Source organism: Scomber japonicus, chromosome 2 (assembly GCF_027409825.1).
Source record: "Scomber japonicus isolate fScoJap1 chromosome 2, fScoJap1.pri, whole genome shotgun sequence".
NCBI lineage: Eukaryota > Metazoa > Chordata > Actinopteri > Scombriformes > Scombridae > Scomber > Scomber japonicus.
In genome coordinates this window covers 2318439-2337446 of record NC_070579.1, presented here as the reverse complement: position 1 = coordinate 2337446, position 19008 = coordinate 2318439, and the positions used below count along the sequence as shown (strand labels likewise).

General features: G+C 39.7%; 1 protein-coding gene across 1 annotated transcript in view; it reads left to right on the top strand.

The window, feature by feature from the left end:
* Positions 1 to 473: 473 nt before the first annotated feature.
* LOC128367758 (E3 ubiquitin-protein ligase TRIM21-like) overlaps positions 474 to 19008 on the top strand; it is a 51939-nt gene continuing 33404 nt past the window's right edge. The window contains exon 1 of the mRNA XM_053328397.1: positions 474 to 552. The gene's annotated coding sequence lies outside the window, so the exon portion shown is untranslated. The remainder of the gene's footprint in view (positions 553 to 19008) is intronic.

Here is a 19008-nt window from a genome sequence, read left to right as displayed (position 1 = left end):
GTGTGATAATTACCAGATAACATTATTTAAAAACGTTTTCTCAGAAGTTCATGATATATTTTTTTAAACGTGTGACTTAGTCCATCATTTAGTCCTCAACTTTCTTCCTAAAAGACATAAAATGTGGATGTATGTCAGAGACTAAAACAGATGCTGTAAAGTGATGAAAACACATTTTGTGGTGAATGAAACTACTCTGCTGTACAGCATCACTGCAGTTAAATCCTGTGCAGAAGAAGAAACTGTGTGGAAGTGTTTTATTTTGCTATCAGTCTTCCTCTCAAAGTCACTGAGGTTTGTTCAAGTTGTCTGTGTTTCCCTCCTGTGTCCAGCAGAGGGCAGCATAACAGCACACATCAGAGAGAGAGGACAGTTTGATAAAGGCAGGGACAGACTGCACACACCTCAACTTCCTCATCTGATTTAGTAACAACTACAGGAGAGAAGAAAGTTAACACAGAGGAGCTTCAGTCAACACAACTGTCTGTTTCTGTCTGAAGGAAAACTAAACTGAGTTCTTCACTTCTTTCTCAACAACTGACTCAAACACTGGTGAGTACAGCTGATTATATTTACTGTGTTTCAACAACCAGCATTAACACAAAACTTACAGCTCAACACAGACAAGTACACGCTTCATTTCTGACATTTGTCAAGTAAGGGTTGAGTGAAAGTAAACATTGTTCTCTTTATGATTACAAAACACAACAAATAATGAATAATTCTGTAATTAAATTCTCACAACTGTAAAATAAATGGTCGTCTGAGTTTGGACACATTTTTTTTTAAAGACTGAAACATGTGTATCATTCATTACGAACAATGTCTCCAATATTATTCCAGCAACACCAATGAAAAGAATTGAAGAATAAATGTATAAATGAGTTCTTGTTGTGAGACACTGCTGCACCTGTCGGATCATTATCTTCATGCAAGATTTAAGATTTCTATTAAATTATATTTTACGTTAAACTAAATGAGCAAGGTTAAACATTTACAGGACACACAATGAGCTGAACTTTGGACTGACTGTATGATTGTTGCAGAGTTGTAAAGGATTATAAAGGGACTGTTGCGTCCTTATGACCCCAAGACATGTGCTTTTATTTCTATATTAATTTCTGTTAGAGCCATTTAACTTAATTATGATTTAATTTATTACATTATGATATTATTGTTTGATTAATTACTTTTATGGATGTAAGAGTGCTGACCTAATTATATTGGTATTATTTATGGATATGTATGGTTGAAGGTCTTCCCCTGCTGTCTGTAATATGTATTGCATCTGTGGTAGGGCGGTGGCAGTGACCAATCCTATAAATGAATGAGTAATTGGAGACAGGTGGGTTGAACTCATGGTGAGAAGGAGAGATCAGCGATGTCTTTTAACCACACACGAGAAAGTTTAAGTTTATGTTCATGATACTGAATGCAGTGCATTATAAAAATAATAGGCCCATGTATAGGCAAAACTCAAAAGGTTTAAATTGACTGATGTACACATGTCCAAAATGAGTCAGAGACCACATATTGATTTGTTGAGAAAGAGACAAAAACACAGTGGTTGCATTCAGATCATGTACCGACTGAGACCACGTATGCTTGGCCACAAACAAAGAATATGTAAAGCAGAGCTTTATTTGCAGTTTAATTCAGTTTTATTTATATGGTGTCAAATCCCAACAGAAGTTAATCTCAGGGCACTTTTCACATTAATCATGGGTCAAAAATCACAAAACCACTTCCCACACACAAATTGATATTTATAGACACAGAATGTGCACACTTCATGTATTTTTAGACCAGAGGGGGAAATCCTGACTAAAATTTAAAAAAAAACATGACAATAATCAAGCAGGGATTATTCACCACTGATTGGGCCAATGCCAAAGTCTTAATCCAAAAGGTCCAAAATACTGTGGGCCCCGCACAGGCAAACCCACAGGCAACCCATCTGGTATTAGTGTAGGTTTAACCTGCCCACACTGCCTCACAATAAACCCACAGTGGGCCCACATGGCAATGCTTGCTGGGAGATTCATAGTCCATGTGATAAGTTAGCAATACAGATATTTTATCAAATTGAAATGAACTGAATATGTCACAACAAGTCACAACATACTGGACTACTTTTAAACATACTTTTATTTGAGGAAATGTGAAGTTTCAGTTCTCAGTGTTTTCCAATTTTTTATTTAAACATTTTACAAAACATTTCCTGACATATGACTGAAAATGTGTGATGGACTGTACAGTGGAATGAGTTAAAATAAGAGTAAATAAATAAGTAAATAAATTATAAAATGAATAGATAAATTAAAAGGGAAGGAAAGGGGGGGGGATTAAAATATCTATCAATTACATACCTTCAAACATGTATATACATATGTATAATTAGATTAAGGTAAAGAGGTATATTAATGCGTAAAAATAATATATTAAAACAGGATAAGTAAATATAGCGCAGACTAGCAGACAAGAATTTACATAATTATGATATTAACAATATTAAAAGCACTGACAATGACAAGTAGAAGAGCAAATATCTATAGATGGTAGCTGAGCAGGGTTTTCCAAAGAGGAGTCTCCAACAGTACTCCATCACATCGTCCCATCTATTGTACACCCAGGTACCTTGAAATACAAGTCCATCTTTTAATAATAATAATAATAATAATGCATTTTATTTAAAGGCGCCTTTCAAAGCACTCAAGGTCACCTTACAAGGCACACATAACACAAAAACAGTACATCAAACAATATAAATCAGGTGACATTTAGTGCAGAGATAAAGAATAAAGAAAGAAAATAAGTAAAATAGATAAATAAAAATAAATATGAACGTGACTTCAAAGTGCATTAATATAATAAATAAACAAGACTGAAGATTGCATAGTTAATGGGAGACAGACTAGGCCACTCTGAATAGGTGTGTTTTCAGGTGGGATTTAAAGGTAGAGACAGAGTCTGAAGTCTGAACCAGAATGGATAGAAGTCCAGAGTCAGATGCCATCAGGAGGTCATTGGTGATTATCACTAGGGCTGTCTCAGTGCTGTGGAGGTGACGGAAGCCTGACTGAAATTGTTCATAGAGGTTGTTGTCAGAAAGATGGATGTGGACCTGAGCTGCAACCGTTCTTCCAAGTATTTTGGAGAGAAATGGCAAGTTAGAGATGAGACGGAAGTTGTTCAAGTCATTTGGATCGGCGCCAGGTGTCTTGAGTGTAGGAGTTATTGCAGCAGTCTTTAGTGAAGATGGAACAACACCAGAAGTCAGTGAGGAATGAATGATGTCAGTTATTAACGCAGACAGGGCAGGTAGGCAGCTTTTGACCAGGTGGGTAGGTAGTGGGTCTAACTGGCAGGTAGCTGACTTGGCTTTATGAATGAGACCACTTATTTCAGAGACAGTTGGCAGTATGAAGCTGGTGAGCGGAGAGCTAGAGGAAGATGTAGGCCAAGAGTGCAGAGAGGATGCATAAATACTCATAAATAATAAATACTCATTTATTTGTATTATTTATTTGTACTATTACATTATTTTTTATGTTTTCCATATTGTGGGTCTTTGTGTGGAATAACAGTGAAAACTGTGAAACATACAGAAAGAGTTATGATGGAGATTAATTTTTGCATATTTGTAAATAAAGCATTGTGCTGAGCAAGGCTGAACTGGACAGAAGTAACACCAACTGTCTCATCTTTTCTCCTGTTTATTCAGGTATATTATCTGTATTCAGGCTCTCAGCTGAAACCTGTAACAGTAAGATGAGTGTAAGCAGGATTGTATATGTTATAAATTGAGTGAAGCCAATTTCTGTTTATATGAAATATGTTGAATTATTTTGAATTCACGTGCAGCTATATTTCTTTTGGTAGAATGATTTTTATTATTTACTATTAGTTTGGTTACACTGTCTTTTATTCTATTAGGTTAAATATGTTGGTATTGAGTTTACATCCACTAATCAGAGAATTAAGATGGAATGTGAATTGTATATAATTGTGTGTCAGAAATAAACAAGTTCAGGCATGAGCAAGACACTAACTTTGGTCCTCTCTCTATTAATCCACAGAGCTATTTAATGTGTATATATTGGCTACGCAGTGCTCCCTAGCCTGTGTAACCCTTGCTGCTGGTCCAAGAATTACATGAAAAGGTTAAAACATTACAGGACAAACAGTGAACTGAACTTTGGACTGACTGATTCTTTCAGAGCAATCAGTCAGTTCAATCAGGAGGGAATTAATTTCTTTTAAGTGACATTTCTTTTATTGAACATGCATATAATGAAGACATGTGGTAAAGTCTGTGGTGATTAGACCCCATCATGATGTCATCATATCTATAATGGTATATCCCCTGTTAGAGTCTAGATACTGGTGGTGGTGATGAATAAAGGCAGAGCTGAGATCTGGATAATGAGAGGAAGACCAGATTCTGGTGATCTCAGAATTTACACAGATCAAAAGAAACGTAGGTATCTCACAATTATACATGTTGATGTGAGTTTTATTGCCCCCTAACTTGATGGGTGTTAGGAGAAGTCGCTGTACATGTTAACACAGAGGCAGACAACATTAGCTTCCTTTCCACTCAGCTGCAGGATGCGTTCTGCAGTGCTGCCTCTGTGGGGTTTCAGGTTCCTCCTAACCGCTATGCGCCCTCTGCTGACAGCTTTTAGTATTACATAACCATTATATACAGTAAAGTACACTGCAATTGGCATTTAAATCAACTGTAACGTAGTCCCTTAATGAACTGACCGTAATGAAACATCTTTTACATTTCCTTTATATCACCTTTCAAATACATATATTGCATTTTTTTTTAACCCTTTACAGTTGGATAGTACCTGTGGTGAGGGAGAAGGAGGACTACTGAGGTGAAGTATTCCCACTATGCTGATGTAGCAGAGTGTATATAGTATATTCCTGTCTGGTTTATTAATATATGTGTTGCTGCACGTCTTGAATGATTCATCACAAGCCAATCATTTTCAGACAGGTGAAATATAAAATCAGAGAGGCTCTTTTACCCATTTTCCACCAAAGCAGAAAAGCCGGTTGTGGCATTCGGTACACGCCTTGTTCCTGCTCACCTGACTTCCGTGAACACCTCAGGTATGCAAAGCTTCTTTATGTATCTGCTTCCTTCATTGTTTAACTTATTCTGATGCTTATTGTAACTAATTTATGCTCCTTTAGATCCTCCACATTCTCCGCTCTGTAATTTTTAAATCGATAGTACATTCTGAGTCCACTGTGTATATAAAGTATATGAAGGTAAAATATTTATAGTATAATACTGACACAACAGTCAATACGAATAGTTTAGAGACATAAAATAACCCCTAATAATGATAAACTGATAATAATAATGAAAATACATATTCCGTAGCATAGTATAAACTTGGCTCAATCACAATGTGATTAATGTTGTCATTGGGTTTACTTGTCTTTTTTACTGCTTCATTATTCATTTATTAACCTCTTCATAGTTGATGGATCCATCGTGAGAAACATGTGAAGAGAAACTTTGTTCAAACCAACAGTTTGTAAAGATATCAAGACTGAATGTTAGGTAAATATATCTACAGTGATGTTCAATATACTGAGATATTCTTTTCAAGAAATGTAATGATGCAGCCATACAATTCAAATTATCATAAGCTTGAATATTTCATTGTGTGTCATTTAGCTTCAAGGTCAGAACATGAACAAAAAAATAATATTCAGCTTCAGTCTTTTTTTCACATTAATCCATTTTTGAAATTCACTAAATAGTTGAAATTGAATTTGTAAAAATGCTTTGATGGTTGGTTCTAATTCAAAAATATAATAAGACTAAAACAGAAGCTGTAAAGTGAATGAAACTAAACTGTTTATGGAAGTGTTTTATTTTGAAATCTTTGTCTAAAGGTCACTGAGGTTTGCAGAGGTTGTATGCGAGGTCAGCATAACAGCACACATCAGAGGGAGGACAGTTAGTTCAGCCTCCTGATCTGATTCACTACAACTACAGTAAAGAAGAAATTATGACAGTTATATGAAATGGTTAAAATACGTCCTGTGAGATCTTGTGCTGAATTTGATCACGTCTACACATCAGAGCTTTAGTACGAGATGAGGCAGGACTGGATATAAAGGACAGGTTCAACGTCAGATTCTCCAGATTAAACTGAGAGTTTGTCAGAGTGACTCAGCTGCAGTCGAGATACGTCTCTGTGTTTCTGTCTGAAGACTTTACCAGAGTTCAAAGATCTTTCTCAACAACACATCTGAGTCTTTGCAAACACTGGTGAGTACAGAAGAAAACATTTACTGTGTTTCAGAAGGTTTTAACATAAAACTTTTACTCAACTTTATATATTAGTGAAACTTTATGGCTCGTATTGGGGGAAATATGAAGTATCATAGTGTAGGCCATCTGTTCAATATTTTAGTGTCTAGAATAGTGCACTATGTTGGTGTGTATGTTCTGGTGTATATGTGAATCTGCATGTTAACTGTAGTTTGATTGTACGTATACTGATATATTGTGTGTATATGAAGACGCTGTGTGCTGCTACATGACCTGTGTTCTCTCTAATGTCTGAGACCTGACCTGTCCTGAGCCTAATCTTATCTCTTATTTCATCTTAAACTTTTGTAAATAAAACAGTGGAGGATTCTTAACATTTTTTCAATTCAAGTATTGTTTCCGCCTTCCAACCTGTTGTTGGCACCTGGCAGACCTGTTTTTTTTTTGGTCAGTGACGCAATCTGCCTCAAAATAGCAACGTGCCAACAATGGGCCTGACTACACCCCATTTTGATACCAACACACCCACAGGCGCATACACTGTTGCAAGTGCATTTGCTATTTAGACAACAAGGGCGCAGGGCAAAAAGATGATAACTGCGTCAATCTGAAACTAGCAAAGACACATGCCTTGCACCTGCCATGAGATAGGGCCCACAATGTTAATGCTGTAGAGCAGCACTAACAAACATGACAAACTAACAAAGACAACAATTATTAAATGAAATCAAAAGACTAAAATAAAGATGGTGTTCTGGTGGTTTGATTTTTTTAACAATGACATTAAAAAATGTAACACTGGCACCCATATTCAGCATATCCAGACTGGTTATTTTGTGGTCTAAAAGCCTTTTCTAATTTAATCATTTCTATTGCTTCAGTGATCCATCCATGTACAATACATTAATGATTTTCCAATTTTTCTGCTAGGTGATTTTTGGACTGAAAAGGTAGACTTAGCAACAGAGTAGGTATGATAGAGTTTTAAAAAGAGTTTTTGATTGAGGTTGATGACAAATCAGCAGTCAGCAGAAAGGGAAGCAGGAAGGATCAGCAATAGAATAAAACATCTGTGGACTAGCGTTTGGGAAAACTCCAAGTCCTTCATGTCGAAAATATTCTGTATTTTAACAGGAAGAGATGACGACAAAGGTTCAACTGCTGAAAATTCTGGAGGATTTGATAGACAAGGAATTTGAGGAATTCAAGTGGCTCCTTAAGGAGGAAAGTTTAGCAGGTTACCAAACCATCAAAGCATCCCAGCTGCAGAATGCAGAGAGACGAGACACCGTGGATCTGATGGTGCAGACCTACCAACTTCCTGGAGCTGTGGAGGCGACCAAGATGCTTTTAAAGACGATCAACAGGAATGATCTTCTGCAGAGTTTATCAGACATCAGCTCAGGACCAGAAGGTCAGTCACAGGAAGAGCTGCATTTCGAGACTGAAACAAGATACTAACCTGTTCACACAAGATGCATCTCTCACATCCAGACTGTGGAGGTCACACAGAAATGTTACATTCATGTTATTTATTAGTTTTAATACTGAAGAACTTCCACATTCACACAGACCTCCATCTGTCCACCATGATTAACACAAACATCTCTGCTTTCACTGTCAGTGGAAAAGTCTTCACTTCCACTCTGATACTGTCATTTTCAGTTTAAATAAACCTTATTGACACAAATGTCTAGCTAAATAACAAATTATGTTATTTATTAATTATTAATTATCTCTCCCAGTATCTGTCAGTACTGATCTGAAGGCTTCAGAGAACACAGGACCTTCCTCCTCTCAGCCTCTTCTTTCTCATCCTCAAGTTTCCACTATCAGCAGTCACAGTGAAGGTAAAGCTGCTGTAATCTCTGGTTTGTATTTGTTGGTGTAGTTTTCACATTATTAACAGGTGAGAACTCCTCTGGACCTCTGCTAAATATTGTTTCAGGAAGGAATAGTTTCCTAACTTAAGAACACTGCAGCAGATTTAGTTACTTTAAGTCTGAACTGTGGCTCATTTACATCTCAGATCTTTTATGGTGATGTGAAGTGCTAATGCTAATTTAATACAGGCTTACTACATTTTTAATTTTTGTCTGTGTCTTTCCTCTATGTGCCAGATAATATTAATGATAAGGAGTCTTCAGAGAACAGAGGGCCTTCCCCCTTTCAGCCTCTGACTGACAACAGTCAGAGTGAAGGTAAAGCTGCTCAAAGCTGCACATGCTCAGTAGTGTCTGCTTTACTTAGAACTACTCTCTGAAAACATGATCACTGTTATTAATCTTTGGAGCCATTTATAATCAAACTAATGTGATCAACAGCAGAGGAACAACAGATATCAGACTTTGATACACATACAAGTTCATTTTTGATTTGGATCTAAACATGAGATTTGTTGATGATGAGAAAAATACAGAAATTTATCAGACCTATGGCTGCTGGTGGTCAAAGTAATGCCATCCAGAGTAGTTACATCATTAGATAATGGGCCCTATCTTGCGGTCGGCGCACAGCGGATGGCGCATGTGTCTTTGTTAGTTTCCCCCGGCGTAGTTGTCATTTTCTCGCTGTGTGCCCACATTGTCTAAATAGCAAATGCACTTGCACCACTTGCTATTTTGAGGCGATATAGTAGTATAGTATATAGGCGCAGACACTGTACCTGTTACCACATGGACGCGCAGCAGCACACAAACATGCAAAACATTACAAATAAAAGGACCACAATGTGAATTCATATTATGATGTTTATCAACATATTAAAACTGCATATCATATTAGTTAGTCATAATATTTATCAGATTTAATTAATTGTAAAAAAAAAAAAAAAATGGAGAGCGCCGCTGTGGACAGTCCTAACAACCTATGAAAGTCTGTAGCCTCTGATGCTGCACAGAGCGCAGTGCCATTACACACAGCCACTCACTGTTTATTAAATCAGCTGATGACACCAGACTGCTGCAGTTTAACTACACACACCTCTTTCATCAGACTGGTTGGTTATATGTCCATATTCTTCCTTTATATGAATTAAATGTGAGGTTAGCAGCTCATCATCATGTTATATTATTGAAACACATTGCTGGTAAATGCACCGTTATAATAGCAATCCGCCAATGTGACAGCGCTCCTTGATATTAAAGGTAGATGCCACTCTGATTGGTTTACCTCGTGTTACGCCCAAAACACACCAATGATTAATGAGGGGACTTAAGTCCATCCCTTTTAGACCATGCGCCTGGCGCAGTGACCATTTTTCCGCCGTTAAAATAGCGGATTTGGATACGCCCCAAAGGCACTTGCGTCACGTGCTTCACGCCATGCACTACAGATTGTTAAAATAGGGCCCAATGTGTTTCTCATGTGTTTGGGGCCAAGCACAATAACTTGTAAGTAAGCAGGTCATCCAGACCTTTATGAGTGTTTACAAATAATATGACCTAAAGGAAGCATATATGAGGTGAATAGTCTTGGTCCAAGCACTGAACCCTGGGAAACACTGTGTGCATGGAGGATTTATCATTAACATGTGCAAACTGAAATCTATGTAATAAATGAGACTTAAACCAGCTTAATGCAGTCCTTTTAATGGCAATTAAATGTCCCAGTCTCTGTAACAGGATGTAATGATCAGTGGTGTCAAAAGTAATAACATACCTAAACTAGCTATGGACATAAATACACAGACTGAACTGTCTTTTTTTGAACTAGATGAGGTTTTTGATTTAATCTACGGAAAAATCACACTTCGGCACACATAGCATACAGACTGAAGATGAGGCCCAAAAATACTGACAGGTCTGATTTAATTTAAGTGAACTACAATTCCTCATAATTGTCATACCCAACATACAATTAATATTTCTGCAATTACATTTATTTTGACATTTCCACTTTTGTTCTCTTTTTGTAGATACATCTGCTGCCACCAAACTTAAGGCCCTGAAGTTCTGGCTGGTGCCTCTGGTGATTCTGGTGATTCTGGTGGCTCTGATGTGTCTGGCCTTCACTCACCGTGAGACTCAATTCAGTTCAATTCAATAATCATGACACTTCACATTCACACGCAACACACCCACAGATGTTGTACCTGGAATCTGCTGGAGCCACTGTTATTTGTCCATCAACACGATGTCCGGTTGGTTAGCCATCACCAGTTTGTCAGTCTGGATTAGGATCAGGATATTAGCCCGGTCATTCTCAGCCACCTTAGAAGATGACTTCCATTCTGACCTCAGGACTTCCAGCCCATACTCAGTGCAGATGTTCCTGTCCACTATGACAGTCAGAATTGAAGGCGCCCTAAGGTGGCTGAGAATGACTGAGATAAGATCCTGTGGGACAAACTGGTGATGGCTAACCAACCGGACATCGTGTAACAGAAGAAATAACAGAAGAAAGCAGTAGTGATAGACGTAGTGATCCTGAGCGACAGCAACATCAGGAAGAAGGAACACGAGAAGCTTTGAAAATACCAAGGGTTGAAAGAGGAACTAGTGAAGATGTGGGGAGTAAAGGTAACAGTGGTGCCAGTGGTGCCAGAGGTAATGGGAGCACTGGGAGCTGTGAGCCACAGACTGGGAGATGTGGCTCCAGCAGTTTCCAGGTACAACATCTGAGGTCTCTGTCCAGAAGAGTACAGTCCTAGGAACAGCTAAGATACTGCAGAACCCTCAAACGATAGATAGATAGATAGATAGATAGATAGATAGATAGATAGATAGATAGATAGAAAATCTAATCATAATAATACATGTAGTGGTATCTAGTGTAACACTTGTAACACAAGACAAGATAACTAAAGAAAACCTACTGGAAATAAAATAATTTAATGTTAATAGTAAAGGTCATACAAGAGCCATTTGTCTATAAATAACATTGGAAAAACTAAAGATGGCGGTGAGTAGAATATGGTAATTAGAAGTGATTTTTATAAATGTCTATCCATCTTTATGCCTATGACTTGCCTGTTGTGTGTGACATATTTAGTGTCCAACACTGAATATTCTTCTTCTTGCCTCAGAATAAGGGGTTATTTTTGTTTTGTTTTACATCTACAGTGTAAATATGCACAGTAGTCTATATTAGCAGCCAGTGGATTAGAGACCATACAACAATATTCACATTTAAAAATTAGGATTTTACCTCAAAGTTGTCTTTTTACTGCTTCAGTGTCCTCCCACTATTTATTTATTAACGTCTTCATAGTTGATGGATCCATCATGAGAAACTTGAGAAAAGAGAAAACTGTTCAAACCAACAGAGCTTTAAAATCTAGTGAACATCTCAAAGTTTATAACGATACCAAGTCTGTATCAAGACTGAATTTTAAGGAAATATATCTACAGTGATGTTCAATATATCTATATCTATAGTTTTTTATTAAATGTAATGATGCAGCCATAAAATTCACATTGTCGTAAAACTTGAATATTTCATTGTGTGTCATTTAGCTTCAAGGTTTGAACATGAACAGAAAAATAATATTCAGCTGCAGCTTGTTTTCATATTACATATTATTTATATTCTTTATTTTATAGTTGATGTTTCATGTAAAGAACTTTGGATGGCTGATCTGTGTTTGAATGTTATAATTATCAGATTACATTGTTTTCCAAGTTCATGATAGATGGTTTTAAACGTGTGACTTCATCCATCATTGAGTCCTCAACCTGCTAAAAGACAGAAAATGTGGATGTATGTCAGAGACTAAAACATTATTTTGCTATCAGTCTTCCTCTCAAAGTCACTGGGGTACAAGTTGTCTGTGTTTCCCTCTTGTGTCCAGCAGAGGGCAGCATCACAGCACACATCACAGAGAGAGGACAGTTTGATAAAGGTGGGGACAGATTTCACTCACCTCTCAACTTCCTCATCTGATTTATTAACTACAGGAGAAAAGAAAGTTAACACAGAGGAGCTGCAGTCAACACAACTGTCTGTTTCTGTCTGAAGAAAAAGTTCTTCACTTCTTTCTCAACAACTGACTCAAACACTGGTGAGTACAGCTGATTATATTTACTATGTTTCAACAACCAGCATTAACACAAAACTTACAGTTCAAGACAAGTACACTCTTCATTTCTGACATTTGTCAAGTAAGGGTTGAGTGAAAGTAAGCATTGTTCTCTTTATGATTACAAAACACAACAAATAATGAATAATTCTGTAATTAAATACTCACAATTGTAAAATAAATATAAATAATTTATTGTACAGCCATCTGAGTTAGACTGAAATATGTGTATCATTCATTAAGAACAATACCTCCAATAATATTCCAACAACACTCATGAAAAGAATTGAAGAATAAATGTATATAAATGAGTTCTTGTTATGAGAAACTGCTGCACTTGTCGGATCATTATCTTCATGCAAGATTTAAGATTTCTATTAAATTGTATTTACGTTAAACTAAATGAGCAAGGTTAAACATTTACAGGACACACAGTGAGCTGAACTTTGGACTAACTGTGTGTTACAGAGTTGTAAAGGATTGTAAAGGGACTTTTGTGTCCTTATGACCCTGATCGTTTATAACGACAATACACCAATAAACAGTTCCATAAATGGCTCATTTTCTAATGCTATGCATTGGAGAGATATTTTGACGTAATAAAATGTAATAAAACGTAATAAAAGTTTGAGTTTGCTGTAGCACTAACTCACCAGCAACTCACAAGATTTAAAACGTTTTGAAGACTTTTCATTGACATGTTCAGACGGTTTTTGTTTGTAGGGTTGAGTTTTGTTCCAGTTACCTATTTTGTTAAAAGTTGTTTTCTGTGTTTCCAGTTTAGTAAAATCCATTTATTTCTACCAGTAGAAGTCATTATTGGTGCTGATGTTGGATGTATTTTTTTATTATTATTATTTATTGGAAGAGATATGGTGGAGTCAGTAGAAGATAAATGTTTGTATGATGTTGACAGACATTTCATTGAGTTAGCAATTAATGTTGTCCAATAGGGTTGATTGTTGGAGGTTATTATTGGATGTGTTGGCTGTTGCCTTGATTTTAAGCTTTAATTGTGTATATTGAAGTACTGGTCTCCTGTATATGCCATAATTTTAATTACCTTTGGAAAGCTAAGGTTAGGGTTAGGGTTAGTCATGGGTCACAGTCCATGTGATAAATTAAAAATATGGATATCGTCCGTCCGTCCGTCCGTCCGTCCGTCCGTCTTCTTGCCGCTTATCCGGGGTCAGGTCGCGGGGGCAGCAGCCTAAGCCCAGACTTCCCTCTCCCCGGCCACTTCGTCCAGCTCTTCCCAGGGGATCCCGAGGGGTTCCCAGGCCAGCCGAGAGACATAGTCTCTCCAGCGTGTCCTGGGTCTTCCCCGGGGTCTCCTACTGGTGGGACGGGCCCTGAACACCTCACAAGGGAGGCGTCCGGGAGGCATCCTAACTAGATGCCCGAGCCTCCTCATCTGGCTCCTCTCAACATGCACTAGCAATGGGTCTACTCCGAGCTCCTCCCGGATAACCAAGCTTCTCACCCTATCTCTAAGGGAGAGCCCAGCCAGCCTACGGAGGAAGCTCATTTCGGCCGCTTGTACCCGCGATCTTGTTCTTTTGGTCACGACCCAAAGCTCATGACCAGAGGTGAGGGTAGGAACGAAGATCGACTGGTAAATCGAGAGCTTCGCCTTTCGGCTCAGCTCTCTCTTCTCCACGACGGATCTGTGTCCACATTACTTCAGACGCCGCACTGATCCGCCTGTCAATCTCATGCTCCATCCTTCCCTCACTCGTGAACAAGACCCAGAGGTACTTGAACTCCTCCACTTGGGGCAGGATCTCATCCCCGACCCGGAGAGTGCACTCCACCCTTTTACAGCTGAGGACCATGGACTCGGATGTGGAGGTGCTGGTTCTCATCCCGGCCACTTCACACTTGGTGGCGAACCAATCCAGTGTAAGTTGGAGGTCACGGTCTGATGAGACCAACAGGACCACATCATCTGCAAAAAGCAGTGACCCAATCTTGAGGTCACCAAACCGGACCCCCTCAACACCCTGGCTGTGCCTAGAAATCCTGTCCATAAAGATAATGAACAGGATCGGTGACAAAGGGTGACAAAGGGCAAGTGGGTGTTGGCGGAGTCCAACCCCAACTGGAAACAAGTCCGACTTATTACTGGCTATGCGGACCAAGCTCTGACATCGGTCATACAGGGAACGGACGGCCCATACCAGGGGTTCCGATACCCCGTACTCCCGGAGAACCCCCCACAGTACTCCCCGAGGGACATGGTCGAGTGCCTTCTCCAAGCCCACAAAACACATGTGGACTGGTTGGACAAACTCCCATGCACCCTCAAGGATCCTGCAGAGGGTGTAGAGCTGGTCCACTGTTCCACGGCCTGGACGAAAACCACATCGCTCCTCCTGAATCCGAGGTTCGACTATCCGACGGACCCTCCTCTCAAGTACCCCCGAACAGACCTTACCAGGGATGCTGAGGAGTGTGATCCCCCTGTAGTTTGAACACACCCTCCGGTCCCCCTTCTTAAAAAGTGGGACCACCACCCCAGTCTTCCAATCCAGAGGCACTGCCCCCGATGTCCAAAAGATGTTGCAGAGTCGTGTCAGCCATGACAGCCCCACAGCATCCAGGGCCTTGAGGAACTCCGGGCAGATCTCATCCACCCCCGGGGCCCTGCCACCGAGGAGATTTTTTCCACCTTTGTGACCTCAGCCCCAGAGATAGGAAAGCCCACACCCGGGTCCCCAGGCCCTGCTTCCTTACCGTTAGGCGTGTCGGTGGGATTGAGGAGGTCTTTGAAGTATTCCTTCCACCGACCCACAACGTCCGGAGCCGAGGTCAGCAGTGCACCGTCCCCACGGTACACAGTGTTGACGGCGCACTGCTTCCCCCTCCTGAGACGCCGGATGGCGGTCCAGAACCTCTTCGAAGCCGTCCGGAAGACGTTCTCCATGGCCTCGCCGAACTCCTCCCATGTCCGGGTTTTTGCCTCAGCGACCACCGTAGCTGCATTCCACTTGGCCGGCTGGTACCTGCCAGCTGCCTCCAAAAAGGCCCTATAGGACTCCTTCTTCAGCTTGACGGCATCCCTCACCGCCGGTGTCCACCAGCAGGTTCGGGTATTGCTGCCGCGACAGACACCGACCACCTTGCGGCCACAGCACCGGTCAGCCGCCTTAACAATGGAGGCACGGAACATGACCCACTCGGACTCAATGTCCCCCACCTCCCCCGGTATATGGTCAAAGCTCTGACCCGTGTCCGGGCAAGGCAAGGCAATTTATTTATATTGCACATTTCATACACAATGGCAACTCAATGTGCTTTACATAAAACTGAAAAACATGCAATTTGAGAAACATCAAAACATATAATTAACCCCCCACCCCCCCCCCCCCCCCCCCATAATAAAAACAAACTACAGAAAAATAGATAGAGAGAAATAAAATGCTAGAATAGAGCATTAGATTGCAGCATAAAATAATGATTTGCTTTTAAATCATTAAAAGGACATAGAGTGCAAATGAAAGATTAAAATGTAAAGTGCTTTAAAAGAGCTCAATCGTAAGCACAGGAGAAGAAGTGTTTTTAACCTGGATTTAAAAGTGTTCACAGTTGGGGCTGATTTCAGTTCTGCTGGTAGTTTGTTCCAGTTGTGTAAAAGCTGCTTCACCATGTTTAGTTTGAACTCTGGGCTCAACTATCTGACCTGAGTCAGTAGATCTCAGAGCTCTACTGGGTTTATATTCTACTAACATGTCATTCATGTCTGGACCTAAACCCTTCAGTGATTTGTAGACCAGTAGCAGAACTTTAAAATGTATTATATAGCTCAGGGGTTCTCAACCTTTTGCAAGCTGGGCCCCCCCAAAGCTGGTTCATTGCAGTTGGGGCCCCCTCCTCCCAGTGTCACCCTCCCTCGCGGCCCCAACCCCACTACACCACCTTGCATAGATAGATAGATAGATAGATAGATAGATAGATAGATAGATAGATAGATAGATAGATATATAAAATAATAGATTTGTTATTTTTAGGCCCACACTATTATTATCATTAATAGCCTATTATTATTATAATTATTATTATTATTATTATTATAATCATCAGGTAGGCCTATCATCATTACTAGGCTATTGTTATAACTGGCAGTAGCACCAGACTTCTAATGTGAGCTTGTAGGCATTATTATTATTATTATTATTATTATTATTATTATGAGATTATTATCATTACTAGGCTAGCTATATAATTATAGTTACATGCTTTGCTGTTATTATTATCATTATTATTATTATTAGTAGTAGTAGTATTACTATTATTATTATTATTATTATTATCATTATTATTATTATTATTATCATAGGCCTATTATCATTACTAGGCTATTGTTATAACCGGGAGGTAGGCAATGTTAATGTGAGACCTGAGCCTGCTTTGCCATGCAAAGATCCTCAATTCTTGGTGCAATGTCTGATAAATATAGCCTCAAATCATCCTCAATTTGTGCACGATTCCGGTATTTCGTTTTGAGTGCAGTCATTTTCGAGAAGCCTGCCTCACACAAATATGTCGACGCGAAAGGGAGGAGAATCTTCAATGCGACGTCACAGAGTTGAGGGTATTCCTGCATCAATGCTGCCCAGAATGACGAAAGAGGGCAGGAGGTGAAACGTTCCTTCAGCCTACTGTCACTCTTCAGCTCAATAAGCTGTTCCTGCATGTCAATTGACAGCTCGTTTGCTGTGCACACAAATGGATCTCGAACCCATGCGAAAGAGCGATAATCCTCTTTGAAATACGTCGCAAATTGTTGTCTCATTGCAGACAGGTGCTCAGACGCTGACTGAAATAAAGAGGTGAAATCGTGTGACGTGCCTGCATCAGTGATAAAGTCTGCAAGGCTGGGGAACATGTCGCAGTTACCTCGACTGATACTGTCTGTATCAGTTTCATACTGTCTGTATGAAACTGTCTGGTTGATTTGTTTCTGTGTTGTAGTAGTCCAACCACTTGCATTTTCGACATGGGGATTTTCGCGATTTGTTTTTAATGATTTTTTTTTATTTTTATGATTTTTCCCTCCATCCTGTTGCCTACTCGCGCCCGCTCGCGCCCCCCCCCCGGAGAGTGTTCGCGCCCCACCGGTTGAGAAACACTGATATAGCTGACTGGGAGCCAGTGTAAAGACTTTAGAGCTGACTGGGAGCCAGTGTAAAGACTTGAGAACTGACTGGGAGCCAGTGTAAAGACTTTAGAACTGACTGGGAGCCAGTGTAAAGACTTGAGAACTGACTGGGAGCCAGTGTAAAGACTTAAGAACTGGAGTAATGTGCTCTGATCTCTTTGTTCTGGTTAAAACTCGAGCTGCAGCGTTCTGAATGAGCTGCAGCTGTTTAATGCTTTTTTGTGGGAGTCCAGTCAGAAGACCGTTACAGTAGTCGAGTCTACTTGAGATGAAAGCATGAATCAACTTCTCCTGGTCTGTTTGAGACATAAAACCCTTCACTCTGGATATGTTCTTAAGCTGATAGAAGGCTGTTTTGGTGATTGATTTGATGTGACTGCTGAAAGTCAGATCTGAGTCTATCAGCACGCCAAGGTTTCGGACTTGGTCCCTAGTTTTTAGAAAGAGTGACTCGAGATGTTTACTGACAGCAATCCTCTTCTCTTTATTGCCAAAAACAATGAGCTCAGTTTTGTCCTGATTTAATTGAAGGAAATTTTGGTTCATCCAATTAGTTACTTGCTCTAAACAGTGACACAATGACTGTATTGGACTGTAGTCATCTGGGGACAGTGCTAGGTATATCTGTGTGTCATCTGCATAACTGTGATAGTCTACATTAGAGTTCTGCAGAATTTGACCCAAGGGCAGCATATATAGACTGAAGAGAAGGGGTCCAAGAACTGACCCCTGAGGAACTCCACATGTCATAGCCACTCCATCGGATTCATAACTTCCAATGGTCACAAAATAACTCCTCTCTTCCAAGTAGGACCTGAACCAGTCTAGGACTGTTCCGCTGAGTCCTGCCCAAGTTTCCAACCTGTTCAACAGTATACTGTCATCCACAGTGTCAAACGCAGCACTGAGATCCAACAGGACCAGAACTGACACCTTGCCTGAGTCAGTGTTCAACCTTATGTGATTTAACACTCTAATAAGAGCTGTTTCTGTAGTGTGGTTAGGTCGGAAGCCTGATTGAAATTTGTCAAAAAGGCCACTGGAGTTCAAGAAATTGTTGAGTTGATTAAAAACCACTTTCTCAACGATCTTGGCTATAAAAGGAAGATTTGAGGTCTGTAGTTGGTTAACATGGAAGCATCCAGCGTTCTCTTTTTTAAGAGTGGCTTAATGGCAGGTACTTTTAGGGGTTTAGGAAATGTGCCTGATTGAAGTAGCTTATTTATTACTTGTTGCAAATCTGTTTGGACAGAGTTCACAATAATTTAAAAAAAAATCTGATGGCATTGTGTCAAGACAGCATGTTGATGGTTTTAGATGCTGCACCGTTTCCTCTATGGTTTTTGGTCAACTGTTTTAAATTCTGACATGGTAGTTGAGTTATTCCTGGGACGTGTTAGGGATTGCGTTATTTTATTGTTTTGTGTTGATATTTAACCTTATGGACTGGATTCTTTCACTGAAAAAGCAAATTCATTGCATTTTTCTGTGGCTCTCTGGAGCTGTTGGAGATCTGTTTAG